At 40.7% G+C, this 15,745-nt stretch overlaps 2 protein-coding genes across 7 annotated transcripts in view; one reads left to right on the top strand and one right to left on the bottom strand.

Moving 5' to 3' along the window:
• The window catches only part of LOC306975298 (cytosolic 5'-nucleotidase 1A-like), a 225,445-nt gene extending 215,546 nt beyond the window's left edge, over positions 1 to 9,899 (top strand). The window contains exon 7 of the mRNA XM_079572806.1: positions 9,889 to 9,899. The gene's annotated coding sequence lies outside the window, so the exon portion shown is untranslated. The remainder of the gene's footprint in view (positions 1 to 9,888) is intronic.
• otofa (otoferlin a) overlaps positions 1 to 15,745 on the bottom strand; it is a 142,488-nt gene that overhangs the window by 89,248 nt on the left and 37,495 nt on the right. The window lies entirely within an intron of this gene.

Consider the following 15,745-nt stretch of genomic DNA (forward strand, 5'->3'; position numbering starts at 1 on the left):
ATAGAAAAAAATACAGTCTGATAAAATGACAGTTGTTTTGATCATTTCTGCTTTATAGTTTTATTTTATACGGAGTATACAATATTTTACTTTACCTGAAAATATAGAACCTTCGACCTATAATACGGTTTCAGTACATTCAGTATTTTAGAGAGATTCAATCCAGTGCACATTTTAAAAACAAGCATTTCCAAAGTGCAGCAAATGAAAAGATCAACATTCCTCCCTGTCATACATAAAATTCAAGATAAAAGCAATGTTTTATTCAGACCTTTACAGCAACCGAAACCAAACTCTTTACTTTCCCACCAACATTCATTGACCAAAACAATCTATGGAAGAAAAAAGATTTTGGTTTCAGTGGGATTGTGATAGAACTGCTGCACAAGCTATTTTCAGAGGCTACAGAATTAAAGCCATCTCAACAAACTGAGGCTGTGTTTCCTATCGCAACTTTTGATTTAATTAGAGGAGCAGAGCTGCCAGAATCGGGTTTCAAGTGTATAAATCTGTAATCCAATAACTTCATTTCCCTCCACAGCTGCTATGTTTGAAAGCTCAATTTGTTTGTTATTCCACATCTGTTATCATTCAAACTGTGCTTTTTTATGCAAATTTAACCATATTGTTACAAATAATCATTAATGTGAGTGTTCTTCATTAAGCTGCGAGCCAACTTCACTGCTAGGTGTCCTCTCAGTGGTGTTTTGGATACAGAAAGTACATGTATTCCTGGCTTGAACCTGTTTTCCCAAACACACACCTCAAACTAACGTGAAAATATGCTAATTTATTAATGCTCGAGATTTAGATTTTAAAAGTGGTGCGCGTTCCACAATCCATTATTCATCAACTTAACATCTCCGGGGCATAAACGGTAGCACTCGTTGTCACTTTTGCCTTCAGCCCAAATAAAAGATGCAATCAAATCTAAGACATGTTGAAGTTATGGGACTTTCTTAAGGCATAGCTTTGATGGACACAGCAAGTGTGTTTTGTGTCTAATTGGTGGAAACATGGCTGGTGTCTGTGGATAAGGTGGTAATGCTGCCTTGCTGAAGACAGTGAGTAAAATCGTTTTTTTAGTGTGATGACAGGTGGACTAATGGCTTTTGCTGAGTAATCCACTGAGCTTCCCTGTTTTCTGCACAGCTGAAGAAGTATTGAAGTATATGCTGTCATTCACGGAGATTTAGAAGGTTAAGTTTCGGGTGGAATGCAAATCTTCGTGGAATATGGCGAGATTAGAAAAATGATGTAGCAGTCAGACTCAGAATGTAAGCATATCTCTGACATGGAGGCGCGTACAGGTGGCTGGATCATATTGAAGAAAGGTTTGGATTTAGGTTGGGCACGCATTGCATATCGTTAGTGGAAGTCCAGCGAAATATTTATATTTCTTATGTTGCATATTAATTAGTGGTGGGACTTTAATCGAGTTAATTGAAAAATAGATTTTTAATCTCAGTGGGACTATCCTGGTTAAATAAAGGTCAATAAAATAAAAAATAAATAAATTACAGGTCTGTAATTAACTAATCACAATTAATCGCATTTTAGTCTAAAACCAAAAACAACAATTTTTTTGCACATAAATTATTCAATAATTAGATACAAAATGTATTTATTGTTGTTAATCTGTATAGTTATTCAAGTAATAGAGGCAAAGTGCATTTATAGCTATTTAGCTTTCAAGTGTTTCAGGAACTCTGATCACTCAAGTAACTTGTAGAGTTCATTAAACAGTAAAAACAATGCCAAATATATATAAAAGGGAAAAATAAATAAAGCAAAAGGGCCATAAAACAGCACCTTTAAGTGTTAAACAACTGCTGTAAACAGAAATCAACGTACCATTTATCATCCTGACAAGGGATAGGGTTATTGTGGCTCAGAGTGGGTGTGGCTGGAGTGTTTGTTTGAGGCTAACGCTAACATTACGATTAATTGCGTTAAAAAAATGTACATGTTAAAATCTTTGTAATTAACACGCGTTAAAGTCCCACCCCTAATATTAATATATGCAACATAAAGTAATATGTTATATTATTCATGTAATGTAAGTATGGAGGCAAGTTCATTTAATAGATAACTATCTTTTCGGCCAAGACAAACTGGTATTTAAAGAGAGGGCATCATGCTTTTTGCAGGTATCTTTTTTGTTAAAAAATGCACAGGGTGCACAGGGTCAAAACACAGCTCCAGGTAAGCTTTATAACGGGGTGAAAAGCTCTTCTGCATAATTCACCCCTTTTAATGAAATGAACTTTTAATGGAGTCAATTCCTGTGCCATGTTCACCACTGGTTGATTTGAAGTAAACCCACTTTCCCAGGGTTTCTTCTTCTTCTGAATCAAACTAAGCAAATCAAGAGAGTCACTGTTTAAAATGGCATAGGAAAGCAGGAGGATGTTAGTAAAATGAAAACATTTAACAGGAGGGTAGATATAAAACACATAAAACATAGAGTTCAAATCATTAATTAATGGTCAATAACCCAGTGCCGCATTTTCATACATTTGTGTTTGGGAGGGATTTCCTAATCTTCCTTTGGAAACAGCAAAATCACTTTATCTTCACATAAACAATAATCAAAAGGCTGAAAAATGACTTCTAAAGTAATAGCAGTTCCACCGAGTAAAAAAAATTGACACACAACACAGAAACATCCTATTTTTAGCCTAAGGTCTGAGAGGCGCTGCCCTTTGCTGCTTGTTTACCATCGCACATTTTCATCACGTTGTAGCTGAAATGGCAGAACGGGGCAGTGGGCAGATGGGTAAAGGTTGCCGCGGTGATTCCAAACTCATTGCCCACCTGCTGACGTTAGGCTCTGGTTCCTGAAGACACTACGGGTTGCCAGATGGGTCATTTATCACAACGGTCCCATCACAGAGCCCTGAGGTTCCCCCCTGCAGTGTTCATCCATATCTGTAAAACGACCAACGCCCTGCTATACCAGCGCCTCTGCTGTGTCTGCTGAGGACTGTTAGCTAAAACCACCAAGAGTTAAAGGGGGGGTATTATGCAAAATCGACTTTTTCAAGCTTTACATCATGTTATTATGTCATTCCCTCATTAAAAACATGCCTGAAGTGTTGCCTTGGCACATTCACGTATTTTTGAGTAATCTGTAAAAACTCTGATGGCGGCCATTTTAGGGAGTAAAGAGTAAAACATAAAGTTTGGTCAATGTTTCTATTTGGCTTCTGTTCTGAGACGCCCCTCTCCCTGACTGACCCCTTTCACAATAAGACTCTTACTACAGCAGTTACATACACAGACTTTTATTGTGTAAAGTAAACAGGAAGCATTTCGTTATTATCAGGATACTGACATGGACAGACACAATCCATGATTTAAATTAGACAAATGAGAAGTTGTGGCGGCTGACAGAACTGTGAGGCAAAGGACACGATGGTGACCCGCTCCTTCACACGTGTGTCAGGTAAATAAACACACGGTGGGACAAAGCTGCGGCCCGCGGGGGGGTGGACTCACTGAAGTCCCGCTGAATTAGACACAGAAAAGCCCGGCTTGTTATGGAGAGGTTCGCAGACAACTGAGTACTTTCGCATTCACGTCCAACATCGGGTACACAGAAAGTTCGGGGCTTGGGTTTCCTTACCCAGAAATTAGCAGTGACTGTGAACACACAAAACGCAAGTTGACAAAGCCAGAGGTTCGTGTCTCTACAAAGAAAGCGGAATCATCTTCAGATTTTGAGAGGAATGGCGCCTTAGCTAAAAACAGATATTAATTCACTTAAGAGGGAAAAGTAATTATGCAATGTAAAGAACTGGAAATGCAATATTCGAAGCACTGTGACCTGTACTGTGCGCAGATCGCCAAGGGGTTTAAGCAGCAGCACAAATGCACCCTCAGACTCCCAACCCCGATGATTTACTGAACCTTTCTCCCTGCTCTTCATCCCCTTTCACACTGTCCTGCTCAAAAAACCTTAAAGAATTAAATAAATATCGCACAGCTTTGACTCAACTTCTAAAACTTCCCAGACAACTGTTCAGAAGCTTTTGGTTTTCTTTGCTCCTCTCCGGCAAAAACCATACATGAGAAATGGATTCTTATTGGACTCGGGCAACTTGCAAAACCGACTTGAGAGGAGCACCTAAGGACAGCAGTATGCCACACTTCAAGGCTGTACATCTTATTATTATTAGCACGGAGCTCTCAGAAGAAACTTGAAATTATGTGTGTGCTTTGAATTCAATCACTTCTCCCTCAAGGCTTATTTTCAGTCACCGCTCTCCCCATATACTTTCCTATACCTGCCTGCGCTGCACTTGTCACAATGGAACTGCTCCTGAGCTACGTTTGTTGACTATTCTTTGACAGCTTCTCCTCCGAATTAAATTTAAAGCTAATGTCTTCACAGGGGGAGACAGGGAGGCGTCCCAGTGAGATGGTAATGCTGCGTGCCCGACAGAAGGCATAATAATTGGAGGGAATATGGAAAATACTGTAGTGTATGCAGTATATTTTCATAGTCTTAAGTGAAGTAACTTTGCCAAAGCACAGAGCAGGAGAAAGATTGACGTTTTTAAACCCAACTTGATGATAATTTTGCACGAATCTTGTTCACTTACAGTTTCTGTTGGAAAATGCCATGTTGATCTATATTATTGACAATTTGTTTATTTCAGGAGAGACACTGCAGATGAATTGGGAACAATGATTTTGCTGTAAATTACTGATATGAACATGAGGAAGAAAGATGTATTGCAAGTTTTTTGTTATTTTATGTTTTCATGTAAAAATTGCCCATGCTTTCAGTGACAAAATCTAAATAATGGATCTACCCAAGTTTAAATGTATGTTTTTAATTTGTTGAAATATTACAAAGATTGTCTCAGATTGTCTCTACAGGTCAGTGGGGAGTCCTTGCCTCAAGTGGAGGAGTTCAAGTATCTCGGGGTCTTGTTCACGAGTGAGGGACGGATAGAGCGTGAGGTCGATAGACGGATCGGTGCGGCGTCAGCAGTGATGCGGTCGCTGTATCGGAGCTGAGTCGTGGTGAAGAGGGAGCTGAGTCGGGGGGCAAAGCTCTCGATTTACCGATCGATCTACGTTCCCACCCTCACCTATGTAATGGCCGAAAGGACAAGATCGTGAATACAATCGGCCGAAATGAGTTTCCTTCTCAGGGTGGCTGGGTGCACCCTTCGAGATCGGGTGAGGAGCTCAGTTACCCAGGAGGAGCTCGGAGTAGAGTCGCTGCTCCTTCACGTCAAAAGAAGCCAGCTGAGGTGGCTAGGGCATCTGTTTCGGATGCCTCCTGGTTGCCTCCCGCGGGAGGTGTTCCAGGCATGTGCTAGTGGGACAAGACCCAGGACACGCTGGTGGGGCTATGTCTCCGAGCTGGCCTGGTGTCGCCTCGGGGTCCCCCCAGAACAGCTGGAGGAGGTGTGCGTGGATCGAGAAGTTTGGGTCTCTCAGCTGAGACTGCTTCCCCCGCGACCCGGCCCCGGATAAAACGGAAGAAAATGGATAGGCTATTTCGCATGAAACAATGTGTAAAAGTTAACATTTTGCCTTGTTCTTTGAGGTTCAAAGCTCAATAAATCAGGCAGGAATTAGATAAAAAAAAATGAAAAAACCTTCAAAATAGTTTTAAGTAAAAGACTGGCAAGTTTAGTGTAAAGAAAACCTCATTTTGCAAAAACGGGTCCTGACGTGTATGTGTATATTTCTCCCGTCTTTAGCCTCTGCTGTCTCCCAGAAATGACCATATTTGGATTACAGCGTGATCTCGGTCGCCTTTCACACTACATGTGGAAAAAGACAAAAGATGTCAATATTTGGGAAACCGGCCGGTGCGCCGCAATGTTTTATTTGTTTCCGGGAAATCTCCGGCTCGCAAGCGACAAAACGCCATAAAATAAGCGACACAAAGGATGAGTGTCAAGGCTTTTTTCCCCCTCTGACAACAAAACTAAAAGAAAACTAGATGAAAATATTTACAACAGCGCGAAAATTGCATATTTTTCACCAGCTATGTCTCTCCTTGATCAAACGTTGTTCATTTCCCTCAGATATTGTTTATGCTGCACTTTCAGATAAACAAGACAACAGCAAAACCAGCAGCGGGTGAAATATCCATATAGTGTTGAAAGCAAACACCCAGAGTATCCCCTATAGATCCGCTGCAGAGTCAAGTAAATGTATGAGTGACTACAGGGCAACAACAATCCCGCCACGCTCCGGAGGCGCTGGCAGAAAGTGGAAGAAGTTGACAAGCTATTTCAGGAACTAAACCTGTTTGCTGTGTTGTCTGCGGAATCATACGTTAAAGCCTATAATGTTCCTGTTTACATGAAAAAAAAAGTAGTGCAGACAGATGAACAAGGTAAAAACTAGTTCATCATTTGGGATTGTGAGGAGATGGACTTTATTTGCACCCTACCATTTATGAATGAAAGAAAATACAACTCCACATCTGTTTTTGCTGAGAGAACGGCAAAGAACACAAAAAGTAAATTTTTTCAAAATTGGGACAAATTAGAGAACCCAGAGAGAGCTAGGGGTGGGCGATATGACAAAAATAGAATGTCACAATTTTTTTTTTTTTATAGTAACAAAAATTACTTAAATTACACACTGAAGAAAAATGATTGAATGAATATACTAATTTATTCTACTTTGTGATAATCAACAGAGTAAAAATAGACTTAGAACTAAATCTATACATTAAAAACACAATAAAACTCCAGACAATAAAAGTAAAATAGTAAAACTAAGTTTGGTAAAGGCTTGTTGTTAATGTCTGTTGTTGTTTGCCATCTTTTCTGACTTCTCTCTCATGTCAAGCTACTGTGATGTGACGCTCTGTCGCTGTCTGACCCTTTCACAATAAGAGTCTTACTAAAGTGATAACATGCAGTGACTTTTATTGTGTAAAGAGCAAACCGGAAGTCTTATATTTTCGAAGACATGGATCAACAGCGCATTTGTGAACCGGGTCCAGGATTTAAATTAGCCAAATGAGAAAATGCAGCGCCTACAGAATTGAAAGTGCGAAGGACACACTCGCTTCTTCGCACATGTGCCTGCCAGCCAGGTAAATAAACAAACACACGCTGCGATCTACGCAGAGCAGCGGCGTTTGGGGGCAAAGACACTGACATAAAGACCACTGGGTTCAAGCTGGAGCCTGGTCGTGTATGCGACTGTAGAGGAGCGGCTCGCTGCTAAATGTTGAGATTAGCGTCCGTCATTGTGTAGCACAAAGTTAGTGAGGCGGGTTTGCTTCACTGATGGTGAAAAGAGTCAACTGTGCAGAAGTGCTTAAAACCGTGATAAAACGATCTCACAGAAATGACAGACCGTCAGCTCTGGAGATCGTAAGAGAGCCCACGACAACAGGACATGCACAAAGCAGCTCATTGCCAGTGATGAGAGCAAATATTATTGGTGAACTGCCGATACTTCATGGCATTTAGGCGGCAGACGAGAGAGACTTTCAGATTTTCCCCAACAAACGGCTGCGTGAGGATAATTGGTTGCATTATACACCTACTTCATAAAGTCCTTGATTAAAAAGTGCGAGCCGTCACCAATAACGCACATAAGTAGAGGACTCAAAGGGCTTCCAGAGGTAAATGAATATCACCTTTGCCTGTCTACTAAATCATTGTAATTTATGAGATGTATGCACACCAAGGGACAGAGCATCTGTTAACTACGCATGCTCACAAAGATCACCAAAGTCAAACTTGAATCTCAAGTGCTGAGAAAAAGATGTGTACTGCTGTGGAGTATTCTGCTGTTGTGTGGAGCTCGGCACAGCTGGAGATGTCAAGACGTCACTTTTCCTGATGCAATGCACCATTCTTTTACATCCATTCACGCATTTTTTAAGAGAATTGCCGTAACTGAAGTAAGTTTTACTCAGAGGTAAAGGAGAAATTGAAAGGTACACTGTCAGAACAAAGAAACACAAAACAACAGCTGTTGTGCTGATGATAAATGACACAGTGTGACAGAACACTAAGCTATTTTCAGTTTTTGCTGCCAGTGTCAGTTGTGGGTGGTGACATTGACAGGGAAAATATACATTTTTTCTTCATCTTTCAAAACACAGAGCTGGAAACAGAAATGATACTGAAATGTAGCAATTTGGACAAAATCATTGTCACAGCAAACCACCAATCAGGACAATGTATGCACATTCTCCAAAGGGAGGGCATCTGGCTTAAAATGTTGCCAGATCATTCACTAAGCCTGTGCTGAGAATACATCAGTTTGGCTGGTCTAAAATGTGTGAATTAGTGAATCCACAATATTCCTGGCAATGTATTTCCCAGTGCAGATGCATGCCTACTACTCAGAAAATGCAGTACAAGCATCTTTCAATGGGAGCATAGCGCTGCATCACTTGATCACGGGTCGATTTGGTGAGGGCCACCCCTGCAGGTTTGCTTCAGAGGATTTTAGAAGAAAGCAGTTTAGACCACAGCGGGAGTGACCAGGTTTTGTTATGCTGTGGGATAAGAACAAGCTTCAGTTGAGAGAAACTACCTACACGTTACATTAGTTTAGTCATTCTGCTCCACTGTACTGGACATTAGTGTCACAGTCAATGAAAGAAAAAACATCCAAAACGTAAGAACCTTAAGGCTCAGGAACCTTATCCACAATATAACTGAGAGATTACACAAACATGCAACGCAATGAATGTGTTTGATACTTATAAAATGTTTTTTGAAACAAAAAAGTGCATTGTAAATAAAGCTAACAAAAGCTAGCTTTATTTTGACCTTTATTTATACACCCACTGAGATTAAGATTATATTTTTCTATATTTTGTTAATATTTTGTAGCATTCCCTTTAAACTGTATAACTTGGGTCAAACTTTTTGGATTTCCTTCCACAAGCTTCTCACAATAGTTGGCAGGAGTTTTGGTCCATTCCTCCAAACAGAACTGGTGAAACTGAGCCACATTTCTAGGCCACCTTGCCTTTTCAGTTCTGCCCATACATTTTCAACTGGATTGAGATCAGGACTTTGTGATAACCACTTCAAAACATAGACTTTGTTTTCCTTAAGCCACTTATTGGCAGTTTGCTTTGAGAATTGTTCATTTGGAAGATCCATCTGCGCCCAAGCTTTAACATCCTGGCTGATGTCTTGAGATGTTGCTCCAATATTTCCACATAGTGTTCTTTCTTCATGATGTCATCTATTTAGTGAAGTGCACCACCAGTCCCTCCCACAGCAAAACAACCCCACAGCATGATGCTGCCACCCCCATGTTTCACAGTTGGGATGGTGTTCTCACTTTATCCTTTATGTACCTTCAGTACAGGACTTGTTTCACTCTGGATAATGACAAACTCTGACCAGGTTCAGCATCGTCACCAGGTCTTTTGCTTTTGTTCTGAACGAACTGAATGAAAATGAACCTTCAAGTGTCTTGAAATTACACCCAAGGATGAAGCAGACTTGTGCTTCCAAGGTCATGACATCGTCATCTGGGCGTTTCCAAATTGTTTAAAAGGTATCGTAATCTTTTGTTACTTTGTAAAAAGTTTCTAAAATATTCTATCTATCATTCTTCTGACATTTAGAAAATAGAAATAATTCTTCAAATTATGATTGACCTAAAAAAGCAAAAGTTAATTCTGGTTTCATGTCAGACATGGAGAAAAAAATGCATATGTGTCTTTTTATGAAGTGTATGTAAACATATTGTCTCACTGTATCTCTCTGTAGAGTGGCTATCAACACTTGCTGATGACAGATTTCTAATTTTACATCTCTGCCCTCTGCAGGGCTCATTAAGAGAGACAGTAACCTGTTCTTCTGGTCCGGGGCGTCCACTGAGGAGAGCTGAATACTTTATGTGAAAATTGGTGTGATCTCAGAGCTGAGTGAGAACAAGCTAACCAGCCCTATGACCTGCTTTCAAATGCAATTTCTGTTTCCATGGACGCGCCGCAGAAAAACACCTCTGTGATTAATTATGAAGCAAGCAATCTCCATAAATAAGAGGAAGCCATGGAAGTGATCTGTTACTTCAGATAATTCCCAGAGAAGACGGTTAACATTTTTAAACTGAGCAGCTAAACTCACTGTGATCATGACGTCAGTGTCATTTGCCTGTTTAACTCTTCCCTCATAGGAGCTGCAATTCAGCTCAAAGTGACGCTGCTGTTTTGCTCTACCTCGCTAAGCACAATTGCTGTACTGCTTCAACTGTTCACGCTGCCCTCACTATACTTCAAGTACTGCTTCGCCTGTTCTCGCTGCTGTCACAACCTGGCCGTGCCTGTTCTGCTAGCATTAATACTCTGCTATCAGCCTCCTCTCTGCGACTCCATTGTGGTTGTTTGGCCCACTTTTTCTGTTTCTACTACGAACGGTTTAAGTGCTGTTCGGCCTGTGCATTGGCAATTGACTCATGCCTAAATCAGAAGAACCATGCGCCTCAGGGAAGGAGCGCTGCAGCAACGCAGTGAACTTTGTTGCTTGGATAAGCGACTTGGGACTGTTGACTCTTGACTTTCGCGACAAAACATAATTTTAACGTAACTTTGTTTTCCTAGGAGCTGACGGCCAAGCCCGTGTTGCACTATTTACTGGTTTGTTTTGTTGTGCTTTGATATTAGTTTAAGTTGTTCCACCCACGGTTGTCCCCACTCAATCCACAGCGAAGCCCCAGTACTGTCGGCCCTGGTACTGCAAACATTTAGAGCTGTACACAGCAGTTAGTAAAATATTCAACCCCCCTCTCGCCACATTAAATTAAAAACATAGTCTACAATGTAGTGCTTTTGAGCAAATCGTACATGGTTCGCTCAGCAGCTAGCCTATCTGCTAATGCTAATGTTAAAACTCAGAGAATCATTAATTAGGCCTAACCTTGAGCACGTTTAATAAGTCTTCACCGTTTCAAATATTCACCGGTTAAGGGTACAAAGGGCATAATACACGGCCACAATGTGGAGCTGTTTGCTATCATTTTCCACAAAAAATAAAAATCTTCCAATCGTCTTCTGACAGTGAGTTGATGTGTCCAGAATCATTTTGTGGTTCTGAAACTGGGTTGGAATATTTTCATCCCCAGAACGAGAGATGACATGATTGGTGTTCCCACATACACCCTAAATATTCATATTATTTTATCTAAATGTTTTATTCTTTTTTTTTAATCTATTGTTCATGACTCATAAGTAAGCTCTGAGTTTGGTCTGTCTATGATGTGCTTTTACAGTCTGGACAGAAGAAAATCTTCATATAGCATCTCCCAGCAGGGCCTCATGTGTCGAACAGAGATAGAGTCCATCTGTGCATCTGCAGCTAAATTATTAACTTGTTTCCAGCACGCTTTCGCTGTCACCTAATTTTACCCCTTGTCTGCTTTTATTTTAAAAAAACTTTTATTTTCGAGAGTGGGATAGGTTTAAGCTTGAAAGAAATTAAGTTTTGGCCTATACCAAATAAGGATAACAATAGCAAAGTCTCTTTTCAAATTAGATGACAGCAGTACATTTGTCACAAAATCTGGGGCTTATTTGTGAGCTATTAAAGAAATGCAGAGATATTTTTGACCTTTTTGTTACTGTAGGTGTAGAATATTTTCAAAAGCAATACAATCAATGTTGGCAGTAGATGAAAAGCTTCTTGGTATTGTACGATGGCATTTTAGAACAAAATGTTGAAGTTGATAGTATTGACTCAGCCAGAGACATGTTTGGTTTTATCAGTGTTATAAATGTGGCTACAAAATCATAAATTTAAGGTAATATTTATGAACTGTCTGTGGTTGAAACTCAGAGCTCAGAATATCGATTGATTCGAGTTGCATTGTTTCAGTTGTCAGGTCGGAAAGTTAACTTACAATCAGAGACATACAGAAACAATTGAACATAGTAAAAGTCAATAAGTAAATCCTTTTATCCACCCGAACATGTGGATGTAATACATATTGTTAGTTGTTAGTTAAATAGAGAGGTCAGTCTGCTCTTGATTTTTTTTCCCAACAAAACAAATAAATTCTAAATTGCCTGTCAGCGAGTCCTTATCAACATTTTTATGTTTTCATTTTAAACAGCAGATTTGCATCACTGTATTGTGTGCGCCTGCACCAGTTTGTAACAAGCTGAATCTCTCTCAAACCAATCTATCGGCACCTTATCCGAGCTGCTGCCAGTTTCCAGTGCGGTTGGTGGAAGTAATTGGGCTGTCCGTTCCTTCCCGCAGAGCTCTTCTCCTCTGTCAGATTCCAGTCTGAGCCTCTTGTTTCAACTCATTTAACCCGTCAAGTAAGATGCCAGGGGTCTATAGGCACATTGGAACACCCATCTATTGATATGCATTGTGCGTTCCATTATAAATTTGGCAGCCACCCACTGTGACATGATGATGCAACTCATTCATCAGTTTTCATTGCACAATGTGGTTATAATGCCAGCGAAAGGTGATAAGAAGCTGGGGTTGAGTGTAATTACGTAATACATTTTAATTTGGGGTAGTGATCTTTAACAGGTGACAGAAATAACAGCGAAACAACTATTCAATTTCACTTTTGTCCTTTTTATGAGCTAATTAGATTGCAAACAGGGCTTGACATTAACACCGACCAACCCGCCCAAACACAGGTAGATTTGGGCTGTGGCAGGTGATGCCGTCTCCCTCACCCACAGGGGCGCGTCAGACTGCTCCCAAAAAATTTACTTCAGTGTCCAGTGATTTTTTATTGATTCCCTGCCCTGGTTTAAATATAGGCAAACAAAGAGAAAAATCCGAGGCACTCTGATACTTGGTTAAAAGTCCTTTATTAAGTGGACATGCCATACTGGTTTGGGTCCATATTTGGTCCATGTTAAAAGGATATATTTTGAAACCTCACACCAAACAGGAGACTTTATGTTCTACCTCGTCCTTTTTATCTGGGTTCCTCTGACAACACCACTCTATTCATCGTGACAAAAAACGCTATGTATGGGAGGACAATAGGAATACAAAATGAAACCTAATATAGAAAATTGAGGATGAAGATTGAGGTTTCATACATTTTAGAGGCATTTATGGCAGACTTTCATCTTTATCTGCAAGTTTAGTTTTCAAGTTTCGAGAAAAACGGAAAATTTATATATTTTTTAAATGGGTTGTTCTTTTTTGCAGAATTGTTCAGTTGAAGCCTCGAAGAAGCATCTACATGTTTAAGCTGCAGTATTGGTATATTTAAAAGCGTAAACTTTTAGGTTCAAACGGGCTTGTTTAGGGAGATTTGGGAGCGTGCAGAACTGGCGTGACTTTGTCTGTGTGAATTTACATACTGGGTAAACGCCGGGTTATGTCGGAGACGAGCTGAACCGTGGACGTTACAAACAACATGTTTGGAAGTGGATTTATTAATCACGGATTATGTGGCGCCGCTTCCTCATGAAGAGCCTTGAAAGCAAAGCAGCGACAGCGGGACAGAGGCGCTGCTTTGCTCCCCAGACAGGACACAAGAACACTTCAGCGTTAAAAAAAGCTTCTGCAAAAGCACCAGTGAGTTTAGTATCTTTTATTTTTTATTCCGGTGGATTTCGCGTTTCTCGCTCTGTTTCCCCGTTAGAATACGCTCGTCCCCTGCTTCCTGTTCTTGTTTGGGGAGGAGGCACCGCTGCTTTGGTTTGCGTTGTTGAAACATCCTTTAGCGAACAAATGCCAAAAAAGGCAGTTTTATACATATGCCTAATGTGGATCAGTTTCTGAGCGTTTGAGTGAACTCTGAAACTCCACACACATGACAGCGCTTTGGCTTTTCAAGATGAGATGTAAATGAGCCCTAATGTCACTCCCAGAGAGGTGAGAACAGCCCAAAAGATTAGAGGCCGATTTTTTTGACATATTTCCAGTTCCTAAATTCAACTCACCACATCTTCTCCAAATATGATCAGATTTCCACGTGTTACACATTGTTGGAAACTTTGGAGACGAAACTTTCACAAGCTATGTCCCGCTCAAAATGCCCCAAAACCGAGTTGTGTCCCCCGTTCTCGTGATGGGTCACATTTGTGTAAGCTTTAATTCATGCAGGAGCTTCCATTCTATAAAAAAAAAAAGTTCTCAAGCCGTGATCTGTACAGGTCATTAAATGTTTAACACTTAAACATACAGTATTTGTAGGAGCCATACTGAGGTTTTGGTGGTTTCCCTATGAATGAATGGCGCGTGAGTGAGTACGTGCGCGCGCTTTGTCACGTGCTTCTGCACCACGGTGATTGGTGGCACCGTGGGAGTGGTTTATATAGTGCGCGCGCTCACCTGGGCTGTGTGTTTGTGCTGGGCCTGCATCATGGCGGTGGGGTGAGCTTGGGGAGAAACTTTCTGTTGACCGTATTGTAGTATTTTCACATCAAAAGAAAGATTTGCACTGTCTTATTGAGGTTTGGCATTTCAATTTCAACATCATCAAAGTAAGTGCCTGTTTTACTGCTTTGATCCCGAATAAACCCTCGTAAGCTGTGCAATTGTTCTGACTGCGCGTCATCAGTGTTCCAACCCCCTTGCCTTAGCCTACCGTGGCGTTTTGGATAAGTTTGGAGTCATACGCCACAACATTTTGTCAACAGAAATCTCAATTGTTGAAGCGCAGTATCATCGTAGTGTCGGACAACTCTGGATGTTTACGATCGCTATCAAAGTTGTGAACGATAGACGTGAACGCGCATGGATCCTATGCAGTGCCCATTCATTCACAAATCTGCTGCTACGCTGCACACGCTGTTTGCCACAGTAGCTTCGGCTACAAGCCGCGCTATGTTTTCGTAAACATTTTGGATTGTTTGTCAATGTGCTATTCCCCCTTTGGACGCTGCGGTGCTTTTACAAAAGGTGAAGTGCTGTTTGTTATTGGGACTTTAGCATCCACCGCTACGCAAAGTAAGCGAGGGTGGAGCTTAGACCTCGTGAATGGTTGGGGTGAAGAATAACTCATTGTACCTTGATAAAGCAAAAATAAATAAGAAGAAAAATAAGGAAAAGGAAATAAAGCGCTGTGTTCTGTGTGTACTGCAGATTTTTGTGATTTCTGGATTTTTTGTGAAAGAAGTATGTCAGATCAAGACGAGTCAAATGAAAATGAAACTTTTAAGAGACAACGAAAGCTTACGTTTAAAGCTTTTGAACAGAAACTGGAAAAGCTTCAAAATGAAAGAAAAGCAAAAGTAAAACAGATAAAAATTGCAATGAAAGAAATAACAGAGCTGATGAAAAGTGCTGAGAATGCTGAACAAGTCCGCTCATGTATTGAAAATATGTCCAGTCTGTTTAATGAAGCAAGCCAACTGCATGATGTGGTCATTCCTATGGTGCCGTCTGATGAACAAGAAAAACAGAATGCATGGTTTGACCACGTTGAAGAGCATAAATCTACTTGTGTGGAAGAGGCAAATAAATGGCTCTTGGAACTGCCTACAGTCACTGATGCACAACAGATTCCACCAGAGGGCGCTGTCGACCAAGAATGCCTCCCACATGCAGATCCTGTTTCCAATGACGATACAACAAGCATTTTGAAAACTGTAATGGATCTGAAAAGTACTGCAGTGGATATCGGACCAATCGACAGTATTTCTAATGCATCTAATGGAAAAACAAGCAAGCGCAGTACTGTCGTGAGCAAGTCTGTTTCAAGTACCTCTTCAGCCCGAATAAGAGCAGAAGCAGAAACCGCTGCTCTTATGGCACGTCAAAAACTGTTGAAAGAAAAACATGCTATGCAAGAACAG

Source organism: Gobius niger, assembly GCF_951799975.1.
Source record: "Gobius niger genome assembly, chromosome: 15".
NCBI lineage: Eukaryota > Metazoa > Chordata > Actinopteri > Gobiiformes > Gobiidae > Gobius > Gobius niger.